The following is a 15,822-nucleotide window of genomic DNA, read 5'->3' as shown; positions in this document are numbered from 1 at the left end:
TGTTGGCCAGGCTGGTCTTGAACTCCTGACCTCAGGTGATCCACCCGCCTTGGCCTCCCAAAGTGCTGGGATTATAGGCTTGAGCCACTGTGCCCAGCCCATCCTTTTTCTAGTACAGATCATGCTGTATCAAACAGACTAAGTATATATGTTTTGTATTTTTGCCATTGTGGATTTGGGATAGATTCTTAGAGGGTAGGATTGTCAGAGGCATTTGAACCAGAGTAACTCCATCTTGAATAGGGGCTATGTAAAATAAGGCTAAGACCTGCTGGGCTGCATTCCTAGTAAGTTAAGGCATTCTTAATCATAGAATGAGATAGGAGGTCGGCACAAGACACAGGTCATAAAGACCTTGCTAATAAAACAAGGTAGTAAAGAAACTGGCCAAAACCCACCAAAACCAAGATGGTGACAAGAGTGACCTTAGGTCATCCTGCACTCCCACCAGTGCCATGACAGTTTACAAATGCCATGGCAACAACAGGAAGTTACTCTATATGGTCTCAAAAGGGGAGGCATGAATAATCCACCCCTTGTTTAGCATGTCTTCAAGAAATAACCATAAAAATGGACAAACGGCAGCCCTTGGGACTGCTCTGTCTATGGAATAGCCATTCTTTAATTCCTTCCTAATAAACTTGCTTTCACTTTACTTTATGGAATTGCCCTGAATTCCTTCTTGTGTGAGATCCAAGAACACTCTCTTGGGGTCTGGATCAGGACCCCTTTCTGGTAACAGCAATGCTGGTCAAAGTGCAATTGCATATGTCATTTTACTAGAAATGACCACATTCTCCTTAATAGGAGTTATACCATTTGCCTTCCCCCATTGGGTTATGAATGTACCTGAAGCAGCCGTGACTCTCCCAATTTTATGTTTTATGGATGGAAGAACAGAAGTACAAGGGCATTAAATGCATTGCCCAGGTCATAGAGTTAGTGAGAGGCAGAACTGACACTTGGACCCAGCCAAGAAATGCCTCCTTCGTAGATAACAAGACTCATGGCAGTGGCCTGGCAGAACCTCACTATCTGCCCTTTGCGGAGAGGAGTTAGGCAGGCTTGACTCCTCCATAATCAGCATCCTGGCCCCCTGGGACTGCCTCATCTCCAGGAATTATCTTCCAGTTCAGCAAAAGCTCTGTATTTCCCACCTTTGGGTCTGCCCCTCAGGGACCTCTCAGGGTGGGGTGCCATCCCACAGGTCATCACATCCCTGTGTTGGAAGCAGCCCTTCCTCCCTGTCCCTGTGAGCCATCACTTAGCAGCCAGCAGATGGGAGCTGATGCTCCTTTCTCCCCTAATTAGAGCATCTATTTTCATGCTAAAATGTGATCCATGCGTGAAAAGGAGGGACAAATGTGCTTGGCTATCAACTGCTTCTCTGGAGACAGTCATTTGAGGGAGCACTTAACATTTTTAGTTTTATAAAATGACTCAGCATCCCTCAATATGCTTTGAGAGAGAGCAGCCTGTCATCACGAAGGAGAGGGCAGAAAGGAGGGGCAGAAAGCCAGCCCTCCACCTCACAGTTTTTATACTGCATAACCTTCACACAACCCTATGATGTGGCTACCGTGACCTCCTTTGAATAGGGGAAGGAACTGAGGCTCAGAGAGGTTCAGCAAGTTGCCAAAACTCCCCCATAAGCAAATGGCAGAGGCTGTTCAAATCTAGCTTGTCTGGCACAAAGACCTGAGATTTTTCCATTCACTTCCTCTTCACTAGAAGAGACCCAGACTCCACATAGGAAAACTTCCAGGATGGCTGCGTCCAGGGATCCCAGCGCCCCTTCTTTGGAAAACTTTCAGTAGCCTTCCTCCTGGTCCACTCATGTGCAGGTCCATCCACACTCTCCCTAGGCGTCTAACCCATGGCTAGCATCAGTTGGTGTGTGTGTGTGTGTGTGTGTACCAGAGATTTCAACCTAACCTAGTTGTTTAGACATTTGAGTGAATTTTGCATCTCACAAAATTCTGAGGCAGGGTGGGCTTTGGTGACTCAGTGTTAGGACTTTTACCATTCTTTTTCCATATTCCTTGGCTCTACCTTTTACTGAATCAATGTTACTGTAATCCTGGCTGTGCTTGTGGTGGCAAGATAGCTGTGAACAGCTTCTACGGCTACGTGATTCTTCATGTTCAGGGAGAGAGAGGCCTCTTCCAATGTGCACTTGAAAGAGCCAGAAAACCCTCACACTCGTCTTCTGTAATTGCATTGCTCCAAATAGAGTCAAGTGCCCACTCCAGAGCCACTTACAAGACCAGAAGTTGGGATTATTGATTGGCCTGGGCTTGAGTTCTATCTTCCACCCCTAGCGCAAGGGTGCCGTTATTTCCCTCCAGGCATATTGGAGATATGGACACAGGAACATACATTAGAGTAGTTATCATGAAAAGGGGTATAGATATTGGGCAAGAAATTCCATGTCTACCACAGCTCCCAAATCCATACCTCCAACCCAATCTCTGAGTTCCAAACTACTAAATTGAATTGCCTATTCAGTATCTCCACATGAATATCTTACATGCACCTCAAGGCAACATAGCCAAAATAGATCTCTTCTCCACTCATCTGTTCCTCCTTCAGTCTTCCCTTCTCAGGAAATGGCATCAACAATTCACCCAGTTGCTTAAGCCAAAAGTTCCACCATCTCATACTATTCTCTTCATACACTTAGCTCCAGCTGTCAGAGGTGTGCAAACCACAGCAACTCCATCTTGAATAGGGTCTGGGTAAAATAAAGCTGAAACTTATTGGGCTGCATTCCCACGAGGTTAGGTGTTCTTAGTCACAGGATGAGATAGGAAGTTGGCACAAGATACAAGTCACAAAGGCCCTACTGATAAAACAGGATGAAGCTGGCCAAACCCCACCGAAACCAAGATGTCATGAAAGTGCCCTCTGGTCATCCTCATGGCTCATTATATGCTAATTATAATGCATTAGCATACCAAAAGACAGTCCCACCAGTGCCATGACAGTTTACAAATGTCATGGCAATGTCAGGAAGTTACCCTATATGGTCTAAGAGGGGAGGAACCCTCAGTTCTGTGAATTGCCTAACCCTGTCTCAGAAAACTCACCAGTAACCTACCTCTTGTTTAACATATAATCAAGAAATAACAGACCTGGCCCAGTGGCTCACGCCTATAATCCCAGCACTTTGGGAGGCCGAGGTGGGCAGATCACCTGAGGTCAAGAGTTTGAGACCAGTCTGGCCAACATGGTGAAACCCTGTCTCTACAAAAAATACAAAGATTAACCAGGCGTGTGGTGCATGCCTGTAATCCCAGCTACATGGGAGGCTAAGGCAGGAGAATCCCTTGAACCCAGGAGGTGGAGGTTGCACTGAGCCGAGATCACGACATAGTACTCCAGCCTGGGCAACAAGAGTGAAACTCCATCTAAAAAAACCCAAACAAACAACAAAACAAACTAACAAACCAACAAAACTATTAGTATACTCAGTTTAGCAACCCATGCTGCTGCTCTGCTGGTGGAGTTGCCATTCTCTTGTTTCTCTACTTCTGTAATAAACTTGCTTTCACTTTATTCTATGGACTTGCCCGAGGTCAAAGAACCCTCTCTTGGGTTACTTTCTAGTAACACAGCCACACTGGCATTCTTTTTTTTTTTTTTTTTGAGACGGAGTCTCTGTCGCCCAGGATGGAGTGCAGTGGTGCAATCTTGGCTCACTGCAAGCCCTGCCTCCTGGGTTCATGCCATTCTCCTGCCTCAGCCTCCTGAGTAGCTGGGACTACAGGCACCCGCCACCGTGCCCAGATAATTTTTTGTATTTTTAGTAGAGACGGGGTTTCACCATGTTAGTCAGGATGGTCTCAATCTCCTGACCTCGTGATCTGCCCACCTCGGCCTCCCAAAGTGCTGGGATTACATGTGTGAGCCACCACGCCCTGCCCACACTGGCATTCTTTTGGTACCAAGCACTGTTCCCACCACAGGGCCTTTGCATTCGCAGTTCCCTCTGTCTGATGTGCTCTATCCTTAGAACTTCACTTGGAAAGCTCCTTCTGGTTATTTAGGCTTTTACTCCAATATCACCTTTCCTGGGCATCCCATCCAAACTAGGGTCCCAGCCTATCCCCCTCCGTTACTGTGCATCACACCCTATCACTCTGTTTCAGTTTCTTAGAACTTATCACTATGTCAAATGATCTTGCCGATTCACTGTTTGCTTTTTTGTTATCTTTCCCCTGTTTAGAATGAAAGATCCATGCCAGCAAAGACCTTGTCTGTCTTTGAGTCTAGCTCTGTTGCCCAGGCTGGAGTGCAGTGGCATGATCTCGGCTCACTGCAATCTCCACCTCTTGGATTCAAGCGATTCTCCTACCTCAGCTTCCTGACTAGCTAGGATTACGGGCACCCACCACCACACCCAGCTAATGTTTGTATTTTTAGTAGAGACAGGATTTCACTGTGTTGGCCAGGCTGGTCTTGAACTCCTGACCTCGTGTTCCACCTGCCTTGGCCTCCCAAAGTGCTGGGATTACAAGCATGATCCACTGTACCCGGCTGTCTTGTTCACTCTGTGCCCAGTGGATCTATTCAAAGACCATGGTGTAAATGCTGTCCCCTGGTGTTGTGAAACATAGCAGCCCTATCTTCCAGCACCTAGGTAGGCCAGGTACATGGAAAATGCTCAATAAATGGATAAATGGATGGATGTATGGGTGAATGAGTAAGGGTGGGTGGGTGGATGGGCTGGTGGGTGTGTGGTTGGATGGATGGAGTCCTTACGTAGAATCCTGCCTGAGAGTAGAAAGACTCTATGGGCTGTAGGCTGGTTGGGGCAGAGATGTGCGCTGGAACTAGAACTCCATATGTTGTCTTTCCTCTATCATTTCCCTCCTCAGGTTAAAAAAAGAGTTCTAGCTTTGAAATCTCTAATATTTTCACCTATTCATTCCTGTAATCCCATGTGACTACCCGTCCAATGATGCATTTTTTTGTTTGTTTTTTTGAGACAGAGTCTCACTCACTTTGTTGCCCAGGCCAGAGTCCAGTGGCAGGATCTCGGCTCACTGCAACCTCTGCTTCCCCCGAGTTCAAGCAATTCTCTTGCCTCAGCCTGCCAAGAAACTGGGATTACACGTGCACGCCACCACGCCTGGCTGATTTTTTTTTCTTTGTATTTTGAATGGAAACAGGGTTTCACCACGTTGGCCAGGCTGGTCTCGAACTCCTGACTTCAAGTAATACGCCTGCCTTGGCCTCCCAAAGTGCTGGGATTACAGGTGTGAGGCACCGTGCCTGGCCTCCAATGTTGCATTCTGACCTCACACCTCATCCTACCCTGGCCCAGACAGGCCACTTGCTACTCATGACCCTGCCTTAAAAAGTGTTGAAGAAGTAGCATCCAAGAACTAAAATAATAACTATTATTATAATAGCCAACATCTGTACAGCACCTCAAATGTTGCAAGGTGTTATTTGCATAGGTTATGTCAACTATGCATCACAATGAACCTGGTGCTATGTTCATTATTATTACATCACAGAGGCTTAAATGGGCCCTTACAGATGACCTAGTCCAGGGATACTTGGCTCTTGCATGTTAATGTATCAGCCAACACCTCTCCTGTGCATCTATGGCAGACATCATTAATCCATCAAGGCACTCTCCTGTTTAGCCCAGTCCCAGCTTCAGAGCTCTTCTCAGCATTGTGACCCAGACAGTGGCTACCCATCAACCAGACTGCCACACAGGACAGAAAGTATTTTCCCACTGGGCTAGTCCATGTCCTTCATTTTGTATGTATGGGAAATGGGGCCTGGAGATGCTACCCAGCGAATTAGTGACAAAGCCAGGGCTTTCTCTTTCAGAACCCTGGACTCTTGGTCCATGTCAGAGGTCTTTCAACTCACCCCTGAATGTGGTTCAAGATGATTGGAATTCTGATATAACTGGGCATTGGAGCTTTTAAAAGTCCCCAGGAGACCCTAATGTGCAAACACGGTTGAAAACTACTGAGGCTTTCTCCCTCTATTAACAATGTTGACCATATTTTCCTGACATTAAGAATCATCCGGGGCCACTCATTAAATACAATGTACATTTGTAAATGTATAGACCTAAATACAAGGTACATTTGTAAATGTGCAAACCTCTCCCCTGAAAAATCTGAGTCAGAAGGTCTAGACTGGAGCCCACGAAGCTGCAATGTCATAAACATCCCAGGTGATTCTGATCATCAGGGAAGTTGGGCAATACAGTTCCAAACAGGCCCAGCTGGGACTCTCTGCAAAACCCAAGAATAAGGGCAATCAGCTACTACTGAGTACTGGAAGGCAAGGATGATCTGGGCTTTATCTTTTTAAATAGCTGCAAAGACTCGTGTCCATTTACCAAGCAGTTGCCTTTTCTTTTTTCAGTCTAGATTATTACATAATCCATCTCGAGAATTTAGAAGAATAATATCGCCCTCGTGCCTGGCTTATGTAGAAAAAGGGACAGCAAGGAGACAGATAAAGTGGAGCGTGGAGAGAAGGATGAAATGAAAATTATTTGTCTATTTTAGACAAGCAATTTTCTCTAATGTTCTGTTCTCTCGTTTGGTTGTTCTGGTGAGAGCTCAAGGACCTTTTAAGGTGGAACGAATCTGGGGGTTGCTCTTGCGGGAGGCAGTTAGCCTTGGGCACCTGAAAATATGGGTAGGAAAAGCTGGGAACAGAGCCCAGGAGGAACCAAGGGTCCAATGACAACACCTGGGCCCAGAGACCCCACTGCACACCCCACCTGGCCCTGGAAGGGAGAGGACAGTTAAAATTTGGAGATTTCATCATGTCAGACGTGGAGTTGGGTTCTTTTCACCTGCATGAAAATACTGCAAAGTACTCATAATATCTCCATTTTACAGATGAGCAAACTGAGGCTCAGAGAAATTATACTGTCTTTGGCTTCATCTAGGGACTTCACATTCTAGAAGGAAAAAAACACAATTTAATCCAAAACCCTCAAAACTACCAAGAAGAGCCAGGTGCACAGGAACACTGGGGTGAGAATATGCTTGGCATTTTAAAAATGGAAACTAGAGTCATTTTTTTCATGCATGCATATTAATGGACAGAAGCTGCCTAGAAAATTGTAAATACAGATTCCCCACTGAAATTTATTTGTCCTTGAGTTAATGCTAAAGTAAGTGACAAATCCAAAGCATGAAAGAAATGGGTCTGGATTTAAGAGGGGGCCAGGAATATACACCAAAAGCCTTAAAAATGTGCATAACACAAATAAACAATATTTCAGTAGTGGTCAATTATCAGATATCAGATTATTAGAAGTAGATCAGATATATAGCAAGACTTCAGCAGTGGCTTAGCAGATTATTATTTCTATATAGATATAGGTAGGATGAGAGATCACTTCTGTTTGTTGCTTTTTTTTTTTTCCTTCAGGAAACATGTGTCACTTGTGTAATTAAATAAAAGCTTAAAAAGTCTTTCAAAGGAAAATGTTCCCAAGATCCTGCAAAACTGACTGTTGTCAGTGGTTTCTCCAGAAAGAAACTGCTGAACTGGGCCATGGGAAGGGGGCTTGCTTATGCCACTGGTGAAGGGGAGGCAGAGGACAAACAAACCTGGAGGATGAGAAGGGGCTGGGGACATCAATAGCAGGGGTCCAGGCCAGAAAATGATCAGGGAGGCATGGGGGCTCATATACAACCATCACCCACCTCCCTCCCACAGCCAGGTTACAAGCCACATGGGCATGGTAGGTCCTGCCCTGGACGCTGGTCCCTGGCTAACTCATGGCAGGTGGAGTTCGGCACCTTCCATACCCCATCCCTAGCACGTACAGTAAGTCCTCAGTTAACGTCCTCAATAGGTTCTTGGAGACTGTGACTTTGAGCAAAATGATGTATAATGAAATCAATTATTAAAGAAACGACACGGGACGAAACGACATTATTGAGAACCTGCTGTGTGTCATTTTGCTGAAAGTTGCAGTTTCCAAGAGCCTATCGAGAGGACGTTGAGGACTTCCTGCATGTGGACCTATGGAGGCTGAGAGGCCTCTCGGTAAGAAATCAGAAACCTTGAACCACATCCACAGCTGGGGACATTCCTACTGAGAATGTCTGACCACCTTGGAGAGGGTGGGGTGGGTGGAGAATGGGGGTTCCTGGGAAGAAGTGATGAGGTAAGGGACATTCAGCATAGGGAGCTCCCCTCAGAAACCAGCCTGGGTGCTGTTGGTGAGGGTGGTCCTGTTGTCTGTAGTGGCTGTTCTTTCAGGCAGAGAACAAAATCCTAAATCATGAGGCTGCTGGCTCTGGCTGGGCAGTGGGTCTGCGTTCAGGGGATAGCATGTGTTTGTGTGTGTGCAAGCACGTGTGTGTGGGTGCATATACACTCACATGCAGGTGTAACACTCAGGACCCAGAAAAAGGCCAAGCTACTGCTACCACTGTCCCTTAAAGATTGCAAATGCTGGCCAGGCGTGGTGGCTTATGCCTCTAATCCCAGCACTTTGTGAGGCTGAGGTGGGTGGATCATGAGGTCAAGAGATTGAGACCATCCTGGCCAACATGGTGAAACTCTGTCTCTACTAAAAAAAAAAAAAAAAAAATTAGCCTGGCGTGTTGGCACATGCCTATAGTCCCAGCTACTCGGGAGGCTGAGGCAGGAGGATTGCTTGAACCTGAGAGGCAGAGGTTTCAGTGAGCCGAGATTGCACCACTGCACTCCAGCCTGGGTGACAGAGTGAGAATCCGTCTCAAAAAGAAAAAAAAAAAAAGGCCGGGTGCAGTGGCTCAAACCTGTAATCCCAGCACTTTGGGAGGCTGAGGTGGGGGAATCACCTGAGGTCAGGAGTTCTAGACGAGCCTAGCCAACATGGTGAAACCCTGTCTCTAATAAAAACACAAAAATTAGCTGGGCATGGAGGCACACACCTGTAGTCCCAGCTACTCAGGAGGCTGAGGCAGGAGAATAGCTTGAACCCAGGAGGTGGATGTTGTGGTGAGCTGAGATCACGCCACTGCACTCCAACCTGGGTGACAGAGGGAGACTCTGTCTCAAAAAAAAAAAAAAAAAAAAAAGGCCGGGCGCTGTGACTCACGCCTGTAATCCCAGCACTTTGGGAGACTGAGGCGGGTGGATCACGAGGTCAGGAGATTGAGACCATCCTGGCTAACATGAAATCCTGTCTCTACGAAAAAATACAAAAAATTAGCTGGGTGTGGTGGTGGGCACCTGTAGTCCCAGCTACTCGGGAGGCTGAGGCAGGAGAATGGCGTGAACCCAGGAGGCAGAGCTTGCAGTGAGCCGAGATTGCGCCACTACACTCCAGCCTGGGCGACAGAGCGAGACTCCTTCTCAAAAAAAAAAAAAAAAAAGATTGCAAACACTTGTTGCTAGGGTGATCAGTCAGCAACCCACAGACCTTGGTGGCCCTTGCAGAAGCCCACGTGGAAAGTGAGGCCAACAGAGGTAGCTGTGTCTCAGAGTCACCAAGGAAGTGGCACTCACTGGGCAGAAGGGGCAGAGGAGGCCAGGCAGGTGGCCTGAGATGAGCAGGAGTGGTGTCTATCCTACCCTTGAGCCAGCCACTTTCGATTCTTGAGCCATCCAGTGTCCAATCGCTGCTGTCATAAACAACTGTAAATTTCATAACTTAACACAACACACGTTTACTCTCTTATGGTTCTGGAGAAGAAGTCCTCACACCAAGGTGCTGGCAGTGCTGTGTTCCTTGTGGACACTCTAGGGGAGAATCTGTTTCCTTGCCTTTTCCAACTTCTAGAAGCCACCTGTTGCCTTGGCTCCTGGCCCTTTCCTTGCATCTCACTGACCCTTGCCTTCTCTCCCTCTGCTTCTGCCACCATGTCACGGCCTCTGACTCTGACCCTCCTGCCTCCCTCTTATAAAGGCCCTGGGAGCAGAAGTAGGGGCCTAGGGTGAGCAGGCTTTGGTCATTAATATTAACTGGTCATTCAAACTCACAGATTAGTGAAGCTTAAGAATGCTTAGGGTTCGATACCGATGGGGAAACTGAGGCCCAAAGGGAGTTAGGGATCTGTCCAAGGCTGCAGGGCTAGTTTTCCAGCTTTCCTCCATGCTGCCTGTCTGTTAAACTCAACTGACATTAGAAAAAGAAGAATATTGTTGTCTGTGGTTGCTGTTCTTTAAGGCAGAGAACAAAATCCACCAGATTATTTTTCAGGGTTTGCTTTGCACGTGAAGGACCTAGAGCCCCTGAGTGTCATTAGTGCAGGAACTTGCTATGCCTCTGGGCTCTTTGAAAGGTTCTAGCCTTGCTGGGGCCTCCATCCAGGGAACATGGAGGACTGGAGTGGGGTAGGGAGGGTGGACTGGGACCAGAGGCACCCAGTGCCGCCACATAGAGCAGTGGCAAACAATCGGTCCTCTGAGGCTGCCTGGCGGCTGTTGGTCACCCTTTGGCTATTTTTTTTTTTTTTTTTTTTTGAGACGGAGTCTCACTCTGTGGCTCAGGCTGGAGTGCAGCAGTGTGATCTCAGCTCACTGCAACCTCGCCTCCCAGGCTCATGTGATCCTCCCGCCTCAGCCTCCCAAGTAGCTGGGATTACATGTGTGTGCCACCACGCCCACCCGGCAATTTTTGTATTTTCAGTAGAGATGGGGTTTAACCATGTTGGCCAGGCTGGTCTCCAACTCTTGACCTCAAGTGATTCACCCACCTCGGTCTCCCAAAGTGCTGGGATTACAGGTGTGAGCCACCGTGCCCAACCACCCTTTGGCTATTTCCAAGGAAGGAATGTCATCCTCTGGCCTTGATTGGGGGTGGGTTCTGGGGGTGAAAGGAAAGCACTTGGAACCTACCCACTAAGAAAAAATTTCTCACAGATCATTGATGTTTTGCAGAACCGACATGTGTGCATGTTTGGGTGTGAGTGGAAGTGGGGAGGGGACTAAATGCTTAAATTTGCTTTTCTTTCTAGAGCCAGCCAATTTCTCGCCAACATCAGAACACCTGGGTTTTAGTCCTGCCCCTGGTTCTCCCCCAATATGATTCTAAGTGAGCCTTGTGACTCCTCTGGGCCTCAGTTTACCCATCTGTAGAATCAAATGGCAAAATGGGCCAGGTGTGGTGGCTCACGCTTGTAACCCCAGCACTTTGGGAGGCTGAGGCAGGTGGATCACCTGAGGACGGGACTTCAAGACCAGCCAGGCCAACATGGCGAAACTCTGTCTCTAAAATACAAAATACCCTGACTAAAAATACAAAAATTAGCTGGGTGTGGTGGTGTATGTTTGTAATCTCAGCTACTCGAGAGACTGAGGCAGGAGAATCACCTGAACCTGGAGGCAGAGGTTACAGTGAGCTGAGATTGCACCACTGCACTCCACCCTGGATGACAGAGTGACACTCTGTCTCAGAAAAAAGAAAAAAAAGAATGGATAACCTCCGAGGTGCCCTCTGGGATTCCAGGACTTGGCCAGCTCATGCTTGGGTGCTTACCACAACCTCCCTGCTGGGCTCCCACTGCCTTCCTGTGCTCCTGGGGTCTCAAACCCACCTGCTCACTGGAACAAAATCCCCCTGACCACATTTGGGCTTTGCTCTCTGTCATGCTCCAAAAATGCCCAGCCTGGTGCCCAGCCCTCAGCAGGCCCAGCCCCAGGAACTGGTGGGGAATGACTCAAAGCCTCCCAGAAGGAAGAGGTCAGCGAGCCCCCAGCACAGGGACTGAGCAAGGATTCTCTGTGCACCGGAGGGAAGCCCCTCTGTCTGGCTCCGTTCTGCAGGAGAACTGCAGAATCCCAGGAAACCAGTTGTTAAGGAGCCAGCAGCAGCCACTAAGTCAGATAATGAGTACTTGGGTTTTTCCAGCCCTGTTTACCTTGTGTTAAGTACACAAAAATGATGTCATGTGTGGCACAGCAGACAGGGTCTCTCTGGGCCTGGACTCTGGCCTCATCAGGGGCTCTCCCTCTCCTCACACGGGTCACCCCAATCCTCACCGGTATGGGTGGGCCTTGGGGAGGGGGCATCAAGGCCACATCAGAGTTCTCAATTCTCTCCCAGCCTCCCATTTACTCCACTGCCCCCGCCTCCCCAAGTTCAGCTGCTGCCATCTGTCAGCAGGAAGACTGCCCCAGCCTCAGCTGGCCCTCCTGCCGCCACCCTATCTCCTCCACCTTTACCCCAGCCTGCAAAGCAGCACCCTGCCTGAAACCCTTGACTGACTCTAATTTTGTGCTCAGAAGAAAGCTTGGCCTGCCCTGAGGCCCTCGAGATCTGCCCCCCATCTCCTGCCTTGGAATACTTCCCCCCACACCCTGTGACTCCACGCTTTACCCCCTCCACCCTCTGGAGCTCATAGCATGTTCTCGAAGCTTTACCTCCCCTCCTCGAGATCTTCATCCCTTGGGACCCCTTTTCTGCTCACACTGACTGTACTCCTACTCATCCTCCTTTCCTCAAGGGAGCCCTTCAGAGCCAACCCCTCCCCTACCACATTCCCTCCTGTGTTCCCTCAGGGGGTCCTGCCCACAAGAGGAAAGCCACTGACATGTAGAGACTGCCAGACCTGCAAATTCTGCAAGACTCAGGAAGGGCCCTGGGGTTTCCTAATTACCTTAGGAAGAGATGTGGTGGGGTAGGAAGGAAGGGTGAGAAATTTGGCTGGGGAGGTAGGGAAGGCTTCCCATAGGAGGAGGTGAAGGGGATGAGCCAAGGACTGCAGAAGAAGCCAGAAGGGGCCCTCCGGAGCTCCAGGCAGTGAGACCTCATCTTGTGTCAACTCCAATTGCCTCCCCCACCTCCTTCTTCCCTCCCATTCTGCCTGGCTTTGGAATAATGGCCTGAGCCTTTCAGTAAAGGCTGACCAGGTGCTCCCAGCTTCCTCAGGGCCAGTGAAGATGGGCGAACAGGGCCAGGTGGGGCGGGAGGGGTAACCTGCCCCTTGGTAGCAGCACGCATGGTAGACCAGCGGGCAGTCACAGCAGCCCTGGAGACTGGGCAGATCTGGGCCACAGGAGGGAACGCAGGGCTGGGGAGGCTGCCCTGTGGAATGCAAAGGAAGGCATGAGGGTTTCTCCCCTATCTCCTGATGTGGAGAGCAGATCTGCAATATCCACTGTGGCCCCAGGCTGGTCTCCTCTGAACTGGCCCCAGTGGACTCAGTTGGAAAGGCCTCCTGTTCAGGAAATTGGCTCTCTCCTGACATGAGGACTGAAGGCCTGGGGTTCCCCGTCGGGCAGCCTTTCAGGAAGAAGTGTCCCCCTATCCTCATTCTTTGAGTACCTGCCCCTTGTGCAGACCCAATGCAGCAGAGCACCCAGTAGAGCACCCAGCAGGGCTGCTGCCTGCAAGAGGCCAAGTCTGGGGATGGGGAGCCTCTGCGGACCCATGGGGTAGCTAGTCTACTGAGCACTTGCTTGGTGCCAAGCTCCATCTAAGCTGGGGTCTAGGGTCACAGGAGGAGTGAGACTCCCTTCCTGACCTGCAGGGACACCTTGTCCAGGGCAGGAAACAAACACAAGAATCCTTCACGCTTCATGCACACTCAACTGAGGACAGAGGTCAACCATGTAGACGGGCACTCCAACAGAGATGGCATCAGATTCACAATGGCCAAAGCCATCTCAGTTCCCCTCACAGCTCCTCTGTGATGGGAAGGTAGCTGATATTTTATAACACTTATGCACAGAGGGCACACTTGTGCACGCACCCAAAGCCAGGCAAGTGCCCTAACCACTCTTGACCTCACTTTTGACTTCTGCTAAATGGGCTTATGTTGTGAAGCTGTTGTGAGACTGGATGCAGGAATGGATGTGACAGGGCTCACCTCTCAGTAGGTATCCAGTGTTAGCTTCCTAAGCACAAGCAGCCGTCTTGGTGTGGGGCAAGATGGCAGGTGGGGACAGGGGTCTCTGACAGATGAAGTTGGGACCCCAATGCACAAAGAGTGGGGTGAGTTGTCTGGGGACAAACTTCAGGATGCCAGGCTCTGGGCATTGCCTTTACCTTACTTCTTCCCCCTGCAGGGTCAGGGAGGTCCCCATCCTGCCCTCCCTTCTAGGCTTATGACAGACCAAGCCACCCCATGTCCACCACCCTGTTGCTCAGTTGATGGGTCATAAAGCCACATGAGCTCACTGTTCCGGCCTGTCCCAGCCTTGACCATTCTGCAGTGGAAGAGCTGCTCCTAACCTGGAAATCCCCCCCTCCCCCAGCAGGCAGAGGGAGCAGCGCGATGCCTCCCTCATCCTAGCTCCTGACTCGCTGGCAGCGGCAGCCACTTCCCCTGGCCAGGCTGGGCCAACAGTTGCGCTGCCTATAAATAGAAGAGTGAGATTCCTCGTGGCCCAGTGAATGGCACTGACATCCTGCCTCTGCCTGACTGAGCCCTGAGTCACAGGCCCCTGCTGGAGGCCCTGCTGCTCCAGACAGACCAGGCCTGCACCACTGACAAGGCCTAGGAGGAAGCATTAGGGCAGTCAAGAGTCCCTGGGGAGACTGACTGAGGCTTAAAGAAACGCGGCTGGCATTTCCTCCCGGCAAGGCTGGCCAGGGCCCTGCACTCGGGCTGGCTGGTGAAGGAGCATGCTGCGGGGCTGCATGCGTGCAGGCACGGTGTCAAGGTGGCCGGCCCCAGGAAACACAGCAGCCTCTACACTCCCTTCCAAGAGTGCAATGGAAGGGGGGCGTTTCCCAAGAGCCTCCTCATCTGTGCTCATGCCACCTGATTCTGCCTTTGCTCATTTAAAAGCCAAAACCAAACCCACACAGAGATAGGCACACCCACAGGAGCTCAGAAAATCAGTGGGAAGGCTGGAAAAACAGGCCTGGATGAGGGCAGGAACCGAGACAGCTCCTGAGGGCCAAACGGCGGGAAGGGAAAGCACATAGATTGGGGGTGGGGAGCAGGAATGCATGGCAGGAGGCAACCGGGAGACTCTGACTGTCCTTGTCCTTCTCCCCATGAATTAGAGGGGTGGACAATCTTACTGGCTAGATGGGTCACATGTCCACTCTATGGCAGGGCAGGGCAGAGGGAGCCTGGTAGACTGTTCAGCAGAGAAGAGGCAGTTCCTCCCCAAAAGAAACTAAAGGCCTGTGAGGAAGCGGAGTTGGGTGGTCCAGGCTCAGCAGATGCCCACCATCCATGCTCTGCTCTGAGAGGGCCATCAGACACCCACCTATCCAGCAGGCTCTCCCCACCAGCCCTCATTATTCCCCACTCCCACCCTAGCTGCCTCACACTCTAGCTTTTGTTTTGTTTTCTTGTTTCTTTCTCCTCCACTGGATCCACTGGATTCCATGCTCCATGAGGACGAGGACCAGGTCAGTGTGTGTTCACCTTTCGCTGTGCAACTGGCACGTATTAAATGAATGAATGAGCAGCCTGCATGCATGGGGCGCACACACTCATGAGCACACCCCTCACATGCACTCCTCACACACACTCACTCCATAGGCACACTCTCCCCTCCATGGTGTTCTCATTTAGCTTAAGAAGTGTGCATAGTGGTTCATGCCTGCAATCCCAGCACTTTGGGAGGCTGAGGCAGATGGATTGCTTGAGCCCGGAAATTTGAGACCAGCTTGGACAACAGAGTGAGACCCCCATCTCTACAAAAAATACAAAAAATTAGCCAGGCGTGGTGGTGTGTACCTGTGGTCCCAGCTCATGGGAGGGTCACCTGAACCTGGAAGCCTAAGGCCATAGCAAACTATGATTTTGCCACTGCACTCCAGCAGCCCAGGTGACAGAGGGAAACACTGTCTCAAAAACAAAACAAAAAAAACATGAGGAGCCCACTCTCTCTCTCACTGTCACCTCTAAATCTCTCCCCAAATCCCAG

At 49.8% G+C, this 15,822-nt stretch overlaps 1 long non-coding RNA gene across 1 annotated transcript in view; it reads right to left on the bottom strand.

The window, feature by feature from the left end:
* LOC129469528 (uncharacterized) overlaps positions 1–14,020 on the bottom strand; it is a 79,747-nt gene extending 65,727 nt beyond the window's left edge. The window contains exon 1 of the long non-coding RNA XR_008653065.2: positions 13,803–14,020. This is a non-coding gene — a long non-coding RNA (uncharacterized lncRNA). The remainder of the gene's footprint in view (positions 1–13,802) is intronic.
* Positions 14,021–15,822: the final 1,802 nt, after the last annotated feature.

Source organism: Symphalangus syndactylus, chromosome 20, assembly GCF_028878055.3.
Source record: "Symphalangus syndactylus isolate Jambi chromosome 20, NHGRI_mSymSyn1-v2.1_pri, whole genome shotgun sequence".
Classification (NCBI taxonomy): Eukaryota; Metazoa; Chordata; class Mammalia; order Primates; family Hylobatidae; genus Symphalangus; species Symphalangus syndactylus.
Note: the sequence above shows the minus strand (reverse complement) of the source record. Positions and strands in the feature narration are given on the sequence as shown.